The sequence below is a fragment of the Anoplophora glabripennis genome, unplaced genomic scaffold, assembly GCF_000390285.2.
Source record: "Anoplophora glabripennis isolate ALB-LARVAE unplaced genomic scaffold, Agla_2.0 scaffold746, whole genome shotgun sequence".
Lineage (NCBI taxonomy): Eukaryota > Metazoa > Arthropoda > Insecta > Coleoptera > Cerambycidae > Anoplophora > Anoplophora glabripennis.
The window spans coordinates 27,481-41,351 of NW_019416820.1; the positions used below are offsets into that span (position 1 = coordinate 27,481).

Sequence of the window (13,871 nt, forward strand, 5' to 3'; positions counted from 1 at the left end):
TTAACTCCTTTTTCTAAAACTTCGGCAGTCGCTTCTTACCCACCCCGAGATACCGGCGCATCCGCCAGATTTTCCAGCGGCTATCGCTCACCGATCGCCACCTCGCGAAAACCGCACTAATCGCTGTTTTTGCCCGAATTCCCGCCTGTAACCATGGCGACGCGAGGTCGATCTGCGCAGCTATTTTCCAAGCGACGGCCGCTTTCCCAGATGATCCCGCGGCACACTCGATCGTTCCGTACGCGACGAACGTCGTTTTTCGCCCGGCCGAGAAAATTGGGATGCCATCGTAAGACCGTTACCGCCGACTTGACTAACACCAGGTGCGATGTGAGTGAGGTGCAGCCGCGTCGTCCGGAAAACCGTTTTCCTCTGGCTCTCCTCTCGCTGTCATGTGAGTAGACACCTGTTTGGCCACGATTATGGCCCTACGGCCTTCCCTTTCGAACCCGCTACGCGGGGGGCATGAAGTCGACTCGTTTTTTTACGTCATTGCCTAAGGCGTTGTGGTTTTGCACGAAGCTTGTCGTTTTAAATTGTACAAATTTTATTGGTACATGGTAATTTTAGGTGTCAAATTGTTTACCATCTTTCAGTCTCGCAAAGCGAAACGGATGGAGGTAAATACAAGGCCGAAAATGACAGGGGTACCCCAATCTGTCAGATTTTTGTTCATGTAACAAGTTTGCTTTTAAAATATGATGTTTTCTTTGTAATTATGTAGAAATTTTGTATATATCAATTTAGATTAAGTTTACAAGAAATAAAAAATAGTATATTTGAATTTCGAAGCAGATATCTATATACTAAACGAAAAAATATTCAAAAGCGTTATAAAAATATCATATATCTTCATTGTACCATTGAATTAAACTTTTTCTCAGCTTTTCAACGTAAACAGAATTAATGATTTTTTGGATAAAAATAAGTACAATTCTGTTACCCTTTAAATTGACTAAAAAACACAATTTTTTTCCTAGAATGGTGAAAATTACAGTAAAAGTTTAAATACTAATTTTTGAAAATACCATAAATTGTCCTGGTAATATTACAAAAATTTATATGATAAAATGACCAAATTCTGGTGATATATTTTACCGTAAAACTTCTCCGCAAACGCAAAAAGCACACTTACTGTCTTTTTCCCAAGTAAACTCTTTTACCGTTGACTAGTTTTGATATTTTTTTAGCGCATATTGTAATGCAGCATCTCTGTAAACGTTTGGGGTAATAAGCGGGGGCAACTTACATTATACAAGGTGTTTATTAAGTACTTGTAAAAACTTTAAAGGGTGAATATTTGACTAATTTTTGAATAAAAAGTTCATATGAACATGGGTCTGCAACGGCTTGATTCTTAAGATTTAGAGCGCTCAAAAAAAAATTGTTTCAGCAATTAATTATTGTAAATGTTATTAACTTATTTGTAGAAGTAGTTTAGTCTTAGTCTTGTCAATGATCTATGTTTGTCACACCGCAATATAATCAATAAAGTACACCTTTTTTACACTTGTTCTTCAAAAATTCTTGATTGATGATTCAACTTACAAAATGCCAACGCAGGTTTCAGCAGCTGAAACAGCTGCTTTCAGCGACAAATACTAAGAGTACCTTTTGCACGTAAAATTGAATGGAGAATAGGTATGTTTATTCAAAAATGACATACAGTGCGACACCAACAAGTTATGGTTACTTAAATCCAGGTACAACACTATATCTGGCGCCCTCTAACATAAAACAAAAAACTATGTAAATATTCGAGTGTCTCATCATCAATACTCCCAGTTTCCCGAATTTCGTTAAATTAGAACAAAAATGTAATCAAAATATAAAACAAAAATTTTCACGCTTTAAAGTTTGTGCAAGTACTTAATAAACACCCTGTATATTTCATATATTAGGTGATATTGTCACATCTGAAATAGAAAAAACTGACACGCTAATTGTTTTCAGAGACTGGGAAAATTTTGCATAAACTTAAAAATTCGTAAGAAATGTTAATTGAATTGAAAGAAACTACATATTTGAAAAATAATGACAAACTGATATGATGAATAACAATTAAAATGTTTTAGGTGCTTTAAGGGGTATTTATAATTTAAAATCACTTTACGAACATAGTGAAAAAGCTTTAATTTTAAATTAAAAAAATGTTTTTTGTTAAAGAAATATAACATACAAAATAGTATACAGAAATTTTCTTGTCCTGCGATGTACAACCAAGATACCTACATACAATTCCAACATTGATATTACATAACAAACTAAAAATTAAAAAAAAACACGTTAAATGTCGTCAATTTGTTTTAATAAAGTTTGGAACAAAGTGCATCTTTTTTAATGCTTCCAAGAACCTGAACTACTGGAAAACACGTTTTTCTTTAACTGGTATCATTTGAAATTAGAACAAATATGTTAACAGTAGCAAGGAAATGAAATTTGATGTAACAATAATAAGATAAAACTTCGTTATATACAGCGATATGCCGCTTGCCGGTATTTTGGTGCACAAACAAAAACAATAAAACCGATTTATGATGACGTATCGCCTGTCAAGGGAATTTCTGCCAATGTATTACAGACACACTGAAAAATTATTGCAGATATAAAAAATAACAGATTTTATTTGTAAAAATTTACTGCTTAGTAAAAATATAACAAAAATTAACATAAAAATAAAAAATATTTACTTAATTTGTGTAAATTCTTATACTAATTTTTTAGATTTCTGTAAATTATATAAAAAAAATTCAGAATTTGAAATTCCATGTACTTACGAAATTTTACCTATAAGAATCTCAAATATTTTCACTGCAGCATCATGAAAATCTTTCAGCTTTTCTACTGCAACAAATAAACAACAATCAAAAATATAACATCTTATCACAAAAATATTAACCTATAAATATTTTTGTTACCGTCCTCGACATTCTATCTCTGATTAGAATTGATCATGTCTTGCTTGTCATTGAACTTGTAAATTAAAATTTAAGTTATAAAAACCAATAATTAATTAAATAAATGATTAATTAAATATTTATTATGCAGCCCTCAAACATGAATGCGCTGTTATTGTAATTAACGTTCAACTATTATCTACAAAAATATTTATTAAATATTACCAACAAAGAAGTCTAATGTCCGTTTTTCGCATTAAATCTGTTGTTCTACCCAATCAAATTTCATATATGTATGTACAATATGTCCGCAGATTGAATTTACAAGAGGACAAATGGACCAAAAGTTGCTTTAAAAAATACTGAGTCTTCCAGTAGAGGTTCATGAAGACGAGTACCGAGTAAATTCAAACACCTGAAACCTTTAGAGTTTAGAGTTTTACTAAAATTCTTGTTATTTTATCATCCTCCTTGAGAAAAAATAATCACATAAAATAAAACAAAGAGATCTTTTTGTTTCCACAGCTTAGGACTGTTTCACCAGTCCATCAGTTTTGTTTTCATTAAAAAACTATTTAATTTCTAACGGTCCAACAGTATTACAATATTAAAAAATATATATTTTTAGGAAATTCAATTACTTCTCAACTCATATTTAAGGCAATTTTATTTTGATTAGTTCTATCTCCTGTAAACGATTTATTAAATTCGGATTCCACTATATAGTACATACTTATTACAATGATGACCCAATTGCAAGATCTTGAGTTAAAACTGAAAAAGCCAAAATACATCCACAACGAAAATAAAACATGACACCCACTAGTCTACGCTGAACTATAAAACGTTTTTGTGGTTCAGGAGAATTAGATATAACGTCCTCCACTGGGTCTCTCCTATTATTTTAGGTATTTTCTTTATAAACACCTTCTCTCACGAAGTGGTTTATTTTTAGATTCGGGACTATTTCTGGAAATACCCCGTCTATAATAAGATACCGAATGTTATTCTCGTCTGGAACAGGATAATAAGAAACGCTTGACATTCATTAAAAAAATCCCTCTCGAAATACCGTTACAGAGGTACAAAAATAAACCAATCAGTCACATATTTGCAACTCCGCAGGGGTAAAAGATCCAACACGACTTTGCTACAGAGCAAACACAAGCAAAAACTCTATCAAATCATTAGGTTATTTTTAGGCCAGCCTCGCAAGCTTTGAATAAATCGCAAGCTTTGTCTTTTTATACGTACAAACTTCGATCGGCGAAGTAAAGGCGATAATCCAATGTTCCTTGTTCGAAGGATACGGACAGATTTGAAAAGGATACGTCGAGAAGTAGTGAGACCTGTCGGAGGCAAGGTACCCGCATAGTTTGCGAGCTGTCGGGTCGGCCTGGAATCGGAAATGTCGGAGGGTTGCGTAGGTCAGGGAAAGTGTTAATTATTGTCCAATAAAATCCCAAAATTACAAAGCTTTCACACACATGGCTATCAACTAAAAATCCCTAAATCGCAATGTCATCATTAGAAGTAATGATTACAATGAACAATGACCGTTGCGTTTACATTTAGTCCAGTATACAACGGTAAAAATAGGGTATTACCTCCGAATTCTTCCGCACTCCGCGGTTTTATCATTTTTTAGGGTCAATTGAACATATCAAACAATAAAATTTCTGTTACGTTGTAGTTCCTATCCAAAGTACATATTCAATTGCCTATTACCCTCCTTTACAAAAGTTACATATCCATAATGTGTGCTTATTGTTTTTAGCGAGTGAAAACTACCCCTTCCTGCAAAAGCGTAAAAACCATAGAAGTGTTATGTCAATAGAATAAGCATTCTTTTATGTTCTGAATAATAATTTTTGATTTGTAGCAACATTTCAACCCTTAAAATCTACTCTTTATGAGGAAAAAAAAACAAAAATTAGTTTTCACGGCTCTGAAATGTTTTGACAAAGCAATAATGAAGAATTGAATATATTTTACTGTTTATGAAATAATACATGATTTATTGCAACGTTTCAACCCTTAAAAACCACCCTTATTGCAGAAAATAAAGCAAAACATTTTTTTCACATCATAGCATTTATAATGAATGAAAGACTCATCACTCTTTATAATATTACTGATGATTCATTACAACGTTCCAACGCTTAATGAGGAATTGAAGAATTTTTACCTGCTTCAAAACACTCAACGATACATTACTAAATTCAACGAGATTACTTAAAACTCGAAACTTAAATTATGTAATTAGTGAAAGGGAAAATAAAAATTATTTGTGTATTAATAATAATTATTATACTTTATTAGCAAAAATTTACATATCATCTAAATAACTATCATCACTGTCCACTTCGTCTGTTTGGACATGTGCGTGTATGTTTGTGCGTATATTACGCCTCGGAAACTATCGGAAATTAAGCCATTTACACCATGTTCAACAATTTTCACTGAATAATACAATTCATTTTTTCATGAAAACTTTTTTAATTTTTAATATTTTTCATCGCTCCAAAAAGCAATTTGCAGGGAATTGCAAGAGCTACAAATCAACCTTTATAGTTGAAGAGTCTTGAACTCTTCGTTTTCGAGATTTTTAGGTTTTAAGGGCTCAAAGAAGGTGGTCCCCGTACACGCAAATGCAAACTAAAAACGTAATATCTCAATTAATTTTTGCTCTACAGAAACATTGAAAGAGAGCAAAAATATTATAAAAAAAAGACCTTTAATTTTGAACTCTCGCATTTTTCACGAATATTGTTTAGTTTTTGAGTTATTTCGAAAAAAACGAAATTAAAAAAAAATTTTTTATTATTTCAAATGTTTTTTAAATTTAGGCATTTTAAATCGGTCAAACTTGCAGAGCCTATTATTAGTACCTAAATAATGTCAACTGTACATGGATTACGCCTAGTTTCTATTTTTATGGTTCAGCCACAGATTTTATTGTTGATTTTTTTCTCCGAAAAAATGAGGCGACCATTTTATTTTCATCATAACTCCGCGAGTTTTTGAGCTACGAAATTTTAAGCGTTTTAAAGGTCTTTCCAAGCACTTTAAAAAGGGTTATATTCATTTTCTTTGAAAAATTAGTTCTTTCGCCATTATTTTACGGAAAAAGGTTCGATTTTACTTTCCGAAAAATGAACAATCACCTTTAGAGAGTGATAACTCGGTTATTATTACATCCACGGTAATCGACAATCAATGAATCGATTCTTTGTTTCAAAAGCTTTATTCTTGCTGTGTATGGGTTTTTCGATAAAACGCAAGGTTTTCGGGTTATTTATCAAGAATTGTTGAAAAACATGCACTTTTTAGATGAAAAATTAACATTTTGAATCGCAAATAACTCGGAAAATATTAATTTTTAGAAAAAACGTTATATAGAGCATTTTTTGCTTAGAATTCATCTCTCTAATGATTTTTGCTATTAAAATGGGTACCTTCATTGCCACTCCCGACAAGGGGTGGCATTCACCCCCAGGGTGAAAGCACACATCGGCACTATGTAACTTTTGTTTCTTGAACAATTTTCTAGTTACTGTTAAAATTTCACGTCAATAGGTGCATGTGTCAAGAATTCTGACCTAAAAACCGCCATATACTGAGCTAATTCGTTTCATAACAATAGCGGGAGAAAATTTTTACTGAATTTCCACTATTATTACTTTTTCCTTCGAACTATTACTATTTCCTTTGAACTGTACACGGACGTCACCATATAGTTGGTTAACTTTAAACTTGTTTTCGGTAGATTTGGGCCGGAAGGCTCAGAATTTGCGTTCCAAGGTGTGCTTTCATTAAACTTCGTCTAATAACCTTTCGACACTACCCAAAGCTTTAATTAAAATTTGCCTTAATTAAAAAACTTCCTCAAATTGAGAAATAAGTATGCGCAAGGAGACAGTCAAGAGGTGAAATTGAAATTAGTCCTTAATCGATAAACTTCGGGGGTTTCGGGTTATTTAAAAGTTAATTATTGCCCTGTCGGCTTGATAAATAAAGGGGTGTTTGGGAGGGTTTTAATAAATCAGATTGCTTTCTATTTCCATCGAGGCATTTAATTCGATTAGGAGTGTGAGGATCTCGAGCTTTGGGGAGACTATTTTACAAACAGTCTTCAAAATATTCTAAAAACGGAAGTAAATCAATTTGCCTAAATGTTTGCATAAATCGTTTACCTACATGTTTTCTAAATTCTTTAAAAAAAATTAAAACTACTCGTAGCATAACTTTTGCACAAAAATATATATTTTTCGAAAACTGTTATCAAAAGTCCATATTTTCGTTAAATTTTCAGTTTGTTAAAGAGAGTCTTTTTTGTCACCTAGTTGCAAAATACTTTTATATTCTAGAACGCCAAATACTCCAGGCGGTATCTGTTTTAAAAAGGGTATACTTGCGTAAAACGTATATGATCGGAGATTTTTACTTTAACGGCTTCTAAATAACATCAGAAATGATAATTTGTCTATGCAAATAAAAAAAACGTGGGCTTAATTGTTATTGCAAAAATGTATAAAAAATAGCAAAAAAATTCATTTTTTTCTTGAATTTCTCGTCAACAACTTAGCCACTATTCATTTTAGACAAAAATGGAAGAGGAAAAAAATTTGTTTGTTTTGTAATTAAATTTTGAACAAGATAGAGGTAGTTGCAATTCGAAAAAATAATTATTGTTATTGCAAAAATCGGAAAAATCATTTAAAAAATTGCAAAAAATGCTAGTTTATTTGTCAATTTTTTTCAGACACTTGAATAATATCTAGGATCTTCATACTTTTCCCAATTAAACTTCTTAGTGCATAGAATCATCACGCCAAATTTCATCCAATTCGATTCGATAGTTTTTACATAATAATTTTTTAATTCTTTTCAAAATCAAATTTCTAAATATCTAAAGCCTTTGAGTACTTGAAAATTTCACCACAAAAAGAAAAGATCTCAAGCTTTAAAATACTTTTTGAAAAATTCAAATCGGACTATTAGGTGAGTCGTGGTGATTGTTTAAACATTTTCGCAATTTTCACGCTTATAAACAATTGCAATAATTTTTTGTTTTTCATTTTTTTTATTTTAAAATATGGTTTGATAGTACTCGGAAAGACGAGTATTTAAAAAAAACCTGATGATCCACGCATTATTTTCGGAGTTAACCCTTATTTACAGCAAAACTATAAGGGTATAAGGGCTTTTTTTAACTAATAGGTTTGTCATTCCGAGTAGGTACTTTCCAGATATAAATTTTCAAAATTTGCAATCACGGGCGTCTCATTTAAAATGTTAGATATGCAATACCGCGTGAAATCAATGAGGTATCAGTGGTGGGGGGAGCAAACACACAGCTACTCCGATCTGAATTCTCGAGTTCAAAACTGCGAGGCTCAGAAAAATTTCACTTATCTCAGCTTCTAATGGACCAATTTCGATGATTTTTTTTTAAATCGATGTCTCGTAACTTAAAAAATCCAATTATCATATTTTCCACTACCTTTTATTACTAATTATTGGACTTTTGTCATGCCGATAAACAGTTACTTTAAAAAATTATTAATTTATTATGTTTATTTATTTACTATGTTAATATTCACGACCAAAATTTTTGCACCAGGTAATACTAGTAAGTTTGTTTAAATATTATAAAATTGTTTAAACAATAATTATTTAAATAAACAACTGAAAATTGACATTTTAATTATTGTATATTAAAGCAACCACTAGCGACTTCAATGCTCTCATTAAAATTTTGTCTGATGTTAAATAATAAAGTTCTATGTTGTTTGTCTACAGTTGTTCTTGACTATTAATAATGTCTTTGTAAACTAGAGAATTAAGATAGCCCCAAAAGAAAAATCCAGCGGACTTAAATCAGGGCTACGTGCAGGCCAAAGTACTTCGCTACTGCGTCCAATCCAAAGGTGGGGAAAATTTCTATTAAGATATCCTCTTACTTCTCGGGTATAATGTGCTGTCAATTTATTATGTCAATGCCTACTACATTGAAAAAAATAAAAATAATAATTTATCGATTTGTAACAGGTATAAGTTTATTACAATTGAACATAGTTCAATATTTTCAAGTTAAAAAATTCAAAATTGTAAAATACAAAAAGTTTGACATTTTTACATTTATGGGGCAGTATAACTAGCGTCCTCTAGATGTGACCCCAACACTGTTCGTATATTCGTATTTGCCACTTCAAAAAACGTAAATCTACAAATTTTCAAAACAATCGGTTAATACATGTCTCAAATATAAGTACCATACAAAAATAACTATTTTTAAACTTAAAAATAATGTGCCCATAAAAAGTCGAAAGAGTAAATATAAATGATATAATATTTTCATATTTTTTAATTTTCTGGACACCTCGTATATGAAATAACTTTCTCCATGGCAACCTCATTTGAAATAAAAACAAAACTTTGTATCGAGTATGTTTTTTCCGTAAAATATAAAACAAAACTGTTTTCTTTTATTCACTCTCACAGTGAATATTCTGTATATTCTGTCCTTTTAATAAAATAGGTATGTGTGTTTATAACTAAGAGATCCGTTCTTTCTTTCTAATACACAGAGTCATCCCCAAAAGTGTTACTTTTTTTACACGAAAACGTCACAAAGTTAAAATATTTGGAAAAGCAACTCGTCGTACCTATATTTTTCATAACTTTTATTCTAGGAGGTGCCCAGCCAATATATTTCCTGGATGTAAACATGTTGGAGTGGTTCCAGCTACTCTCATTTGAATCCGAACGTTAGTTTTAGCAGCAAATTGATTAAACTCCAGCTATGAATAATTCCGGTTTGATTTACGGTAGTGAAAGAAACGAGCGGGGAAAAAACTCGCCTCGGAGATTAATTTAGAGTTGGCGGGAAGGTATTCGGGGCAGAAGTTTGTTTTTGTAGGTGCAGCGACGCTATTTCATATCCGAATCGATGAGGGAGCCAATACGTTATTGTTAGTTGGCGCGGTAAAGTTTCGACTTCGGTAATTTTGAATGTGTTTTGTAGGTAGATCGATTTATGAGCGATTTTTTTTATTTTATATGTTCAAAAGTGAGACATTGTGGATTTATTTGCAGTAATCAAGTTTTCAGTTCATAATTTCAGTGACGACTGGTGGTTTTAGAAATAGGAAGGTCAATTTTAAAAAGTTACATACCTCAAATGTTTTATATAATAATGTCGTGTATTTGTTGTGTTGTGTTTTAAACAATTTTAAAATCTTTGTTTAAAGAAAAACAACGTCCACTTTCGACTGTTGTCACAGGAAATCTACACAACATTTTAAAAAGTTTATCACTTTCACAAAAAGCACACGTCATTGTCACTAAACTATATTTCACGAGCATACACCTTCCACTATAACCATTATCCTTCACTATTATAAAAGAAAATAGTATTTTAATTTCGTATTTAAAATAGAAAAGATATAACATTTTGTATATTTTTACACGCTTTGTCTTATAAAACACGACAAGTCTTGAGGCTGAAAAACGACAAAGCCTCAACGAAATGTAATAGTGTTTTTTATGTGGTGGCCCAATCCAGTCCAAAAAAAGACAAATAATTTAAAGAATTTCTCTATTTTAAAATGCTGTCAAAAAGCTTGTGACTGAATATTCCGTTTTAATTAATTTGAGATGTCTTTCTGTATTATCGTAAATTTATATGGATTGACCAAATAAGCCAATGCAGAAACCACCATATTTGTAATTAAGTTGCCTGTACAAAGCCATGCCTCTACCTTGTAAGCTCAGTTTGAATGTGAATAATACTTAATCCTTTGTTAACGAGAATTCGAAATGAAAATCCACATTTAACGATAGGTTTTAGAAGAAAAGATATGACGGAAAAGAATTAAATCGGTTTTATTAGAAAGCTCTGACTCAAATAAGTCTACTACAGGTTTTAATGCTGCAAATTTCAAGGTATTATATTACAAAAAGTTGTAACCAAATCTAAAATCAATGAACTCAATTAATTTTTTCAATCTTAATAAGTAGGTAAGTACATCTTAAACATGGTACAGAAACATGTCAGTGGTTTTAATTTCAATAATAAAAATTTTTTATAAGGCTGCTTTTCATAGACGGTAAAAGAAGAAAAAAAACTTCTTTTCTTTTATGATGTATTAAATTTTTTTGAGAAACTGGGTGGTAAAAATAAATTAAACTAAACGTATCACCAGTGTAAAGCGTCTTTATTAGAAACACGTAGCTAATAAAACATATTGTTTATAAAATAAAAGAAAAATTGGCAAAACAAAACTTAGATGTAATATGTTGTTAGCTTTTTTCAAAGGATTTAGATAAATATTTCGATATATTTTCAAGTATTGCTATATTTTAGAAGATATTTTGAACTTTTTAGAATTTTCTTCATCACTTCAAAGTGTTTCGAATAATTCGAAAGACCCCCAAAATATCGAAATATTTCCAAATACATGGAAATATCTTGAAAACAAGAAAATATTTTGAAATTGGTATACCTTTTTGGTATTTTGAAATATTTGAGGTGTTTATTTCGATTTATTTCCACGAATCTCTAGGTTTTCAATGTATAAATATTTTGTTTTGAATTATTTCTAAGTTTTTGAAATATTTAGAAGTTTCGTAGAGATTTAGGTATATTATAATGTAATTCAAGGATTTTAAAAGTAATTTTAAGTTTTCGAAGAATTGTTAAAGAAAAGTAGATTAAAAAATCTTAGGAAAAAATCCTTTTTCTTAAAGAAAGCAAAAGAATCCAGTCCCTCGGATCCACCACATTTCCCACCAAGTGTGATGGTGAACAGAGAGTAAGTAAGTAAGCGCTTTCTATTTCTGAGAAATCTATTGTTTTTTTTTATAGCAAATATAGATTTATTAAAGATTGAAAAAATCCGAAAAAAAAGTGTATTAGAAACTTCAGTTCAAGACGGCGCTGTTCTGGGCTTATTAAGAACGTGACTGTGTTGTATTATAAGTATTTCTATTTAGTTCATCTTCTAGGTATGAAGAAACCAATAATCTATCATGAAATATTAATATTATTAACTAATATTATATACCTATGTGTACTTAAAATTATTTAAAATATTGACATTTAAGTCTTTCTTTGGACATTCATCTGACAACCATTCATTTTTAATATATTTGAAAAAGGCTTACGAAATACTAAAACCCCAGGTGAGAGCTCATTATCAGCCAGACCTTCGACGGAGAATACGGCACTTAGTATCTCGCCCACGCCGCCAGAGTTTGACGCCGCATCAGGATTCGTTATCCTTTTCCCTCCGTGACAGGAAGTTTACAATATCTGATCATTTCGGGGAACACTGCGACTCCATCTCCTGAAATTTTACACTGATTTTAACATGCAAGCAGATGATTGAATATTCCACAGCGCCAAACTTCGTAGAACTTGGTCTCGGTTTTAGGAAGCAAACATAATTCCTTTCTGGCGGAGTGAAATTTGGATTAACGTACGGATTAATATGTACGGGCAAGGGGACACGAAGTTAAATATATCCTCAGGGAGTATTAAAACAATTACAAAATAAAAGGATAATGTATAAAAGCTGGTGTTGTTAACCAACAAAAAATATCCTTCCTCAAAAGTAATCCGTACATATTTCTTTTCTGGAATATGTAATGCAGACGCATTTCTCTTCGGTAAGAGATGAAAATAAATCTGGCTTACACTGACAACAGCGGATTTCATATTTTAATGTAATACACACATTATATATCCGTTTGTAAATTATGTACATGGATGTACAATTTCGGATAGCTTTGTAGATACACAAACATTTTACACACTTGCTTACAAATCACTCGAATTTAATTTCAATTTCTTGAATACACTACAGAATCTTTTGCCAATACTTCCAGCAAAAATATCAATAGAAGCCAATTTGATATGATTTATTTATTTATTTATTTATTTATATTGTTATAATAAAACAATTTAATCTTCAAATTGACAAAAAGTATTGAAAAAAAGGCAAAAAAGTATTAAAAAATATAAATAAATCATAAAAACAGTATAAATAAACTTTAGAATACAAAAAAACTAAATATAAATACGTAAACATGAAAATTTTAAAATAGTACAAATAAAAAACCGCCAACAAAAATATATACTCATTGAAAATATTTTTTATATCAAACTCATTGCAGGAAAACTGAGAACTATGTATGTTTGAAAAATGTGAAAGAAGAAGAAGAAAATTTTGGCTGAACTCTATAACAAAGAAGTATGTGTGTTACACAAATGGGATTCCATAAAATTGAACCATATTCTAGTTTAGTTCTCAAAAATGTCGTGGACAATAATCGTAATGTAAACTGATTAAACTCACTTGAGCGTCGCAAAACAAATCCCAAATTCTTATACAGGGTGTTTCTAAAATAGGGTTCCAAACTTCTACTGCGTTTATAACTCATTAAGATAATCCAAAAAGTTCCTATTAACATGTGCCCTAAAACGTACCCTTAGGAAGTTATATGCCCTTAAAAGGGCTCAAACAAAACTGTTTTTTTCTGTTATTGACAAAACGGTCGCAAATAAATAGAAAAAATGTATGGGTCTCACATAACTTACGTTAAATAACATGGGCTACTCCGTTTTTCGGCATGCAAATCATATGCGTCCCATTTAGGTTTTAGAAGGGGGTTTTCGGCCCGTAATTTTTTTTATTTCAATTTGTTTACAATTTTCTCTACAGATTTATAAAATCTTAACAATTTTACGTAAAAAATATTATCTTTGTCCAAATCGATATTTCCAATGGTTTTTGAGTAAATTGAGTTTGAAAATTACTCTGCTCTTTAAGTTATTAGGCCAAAAATTAGAAAAATCTGTTTACCATGGCAAATAAAAGACTGACGTTGCCACAACGCTTAACAATTTAAGTTATTGATAAACTGTCAATTGAGCTTTGCAGTGTTTAATTAGTAAAAGTGGTGAGT

At 31.0% G+C, this 13,871-nt stretch overlaps 1 protein-coding gene across 2 annotated transcripts in view; it reads left to right on the top strand.

Annotated features, from left to right (window-relative positions):
* Window positions 1–249: 249 nt before the first annotated feature.
* Window positions 250–13,871, top strand: part of LOC108914723 (probable G-protein coupled receptor 158) — an 81,575-nt gene continuing 67,953 nt past the window's right edge. For both annotated transcript variants that reach the window (XM_018720590.1, XM_018720591.1), the window contains exon 1: window positions 250–394. The gene's annotated coding sequence lies outside the window, so the exon portion shown is untranslated. The remainder of the gene's footprint in view (window positions 395–13,871) is intronic.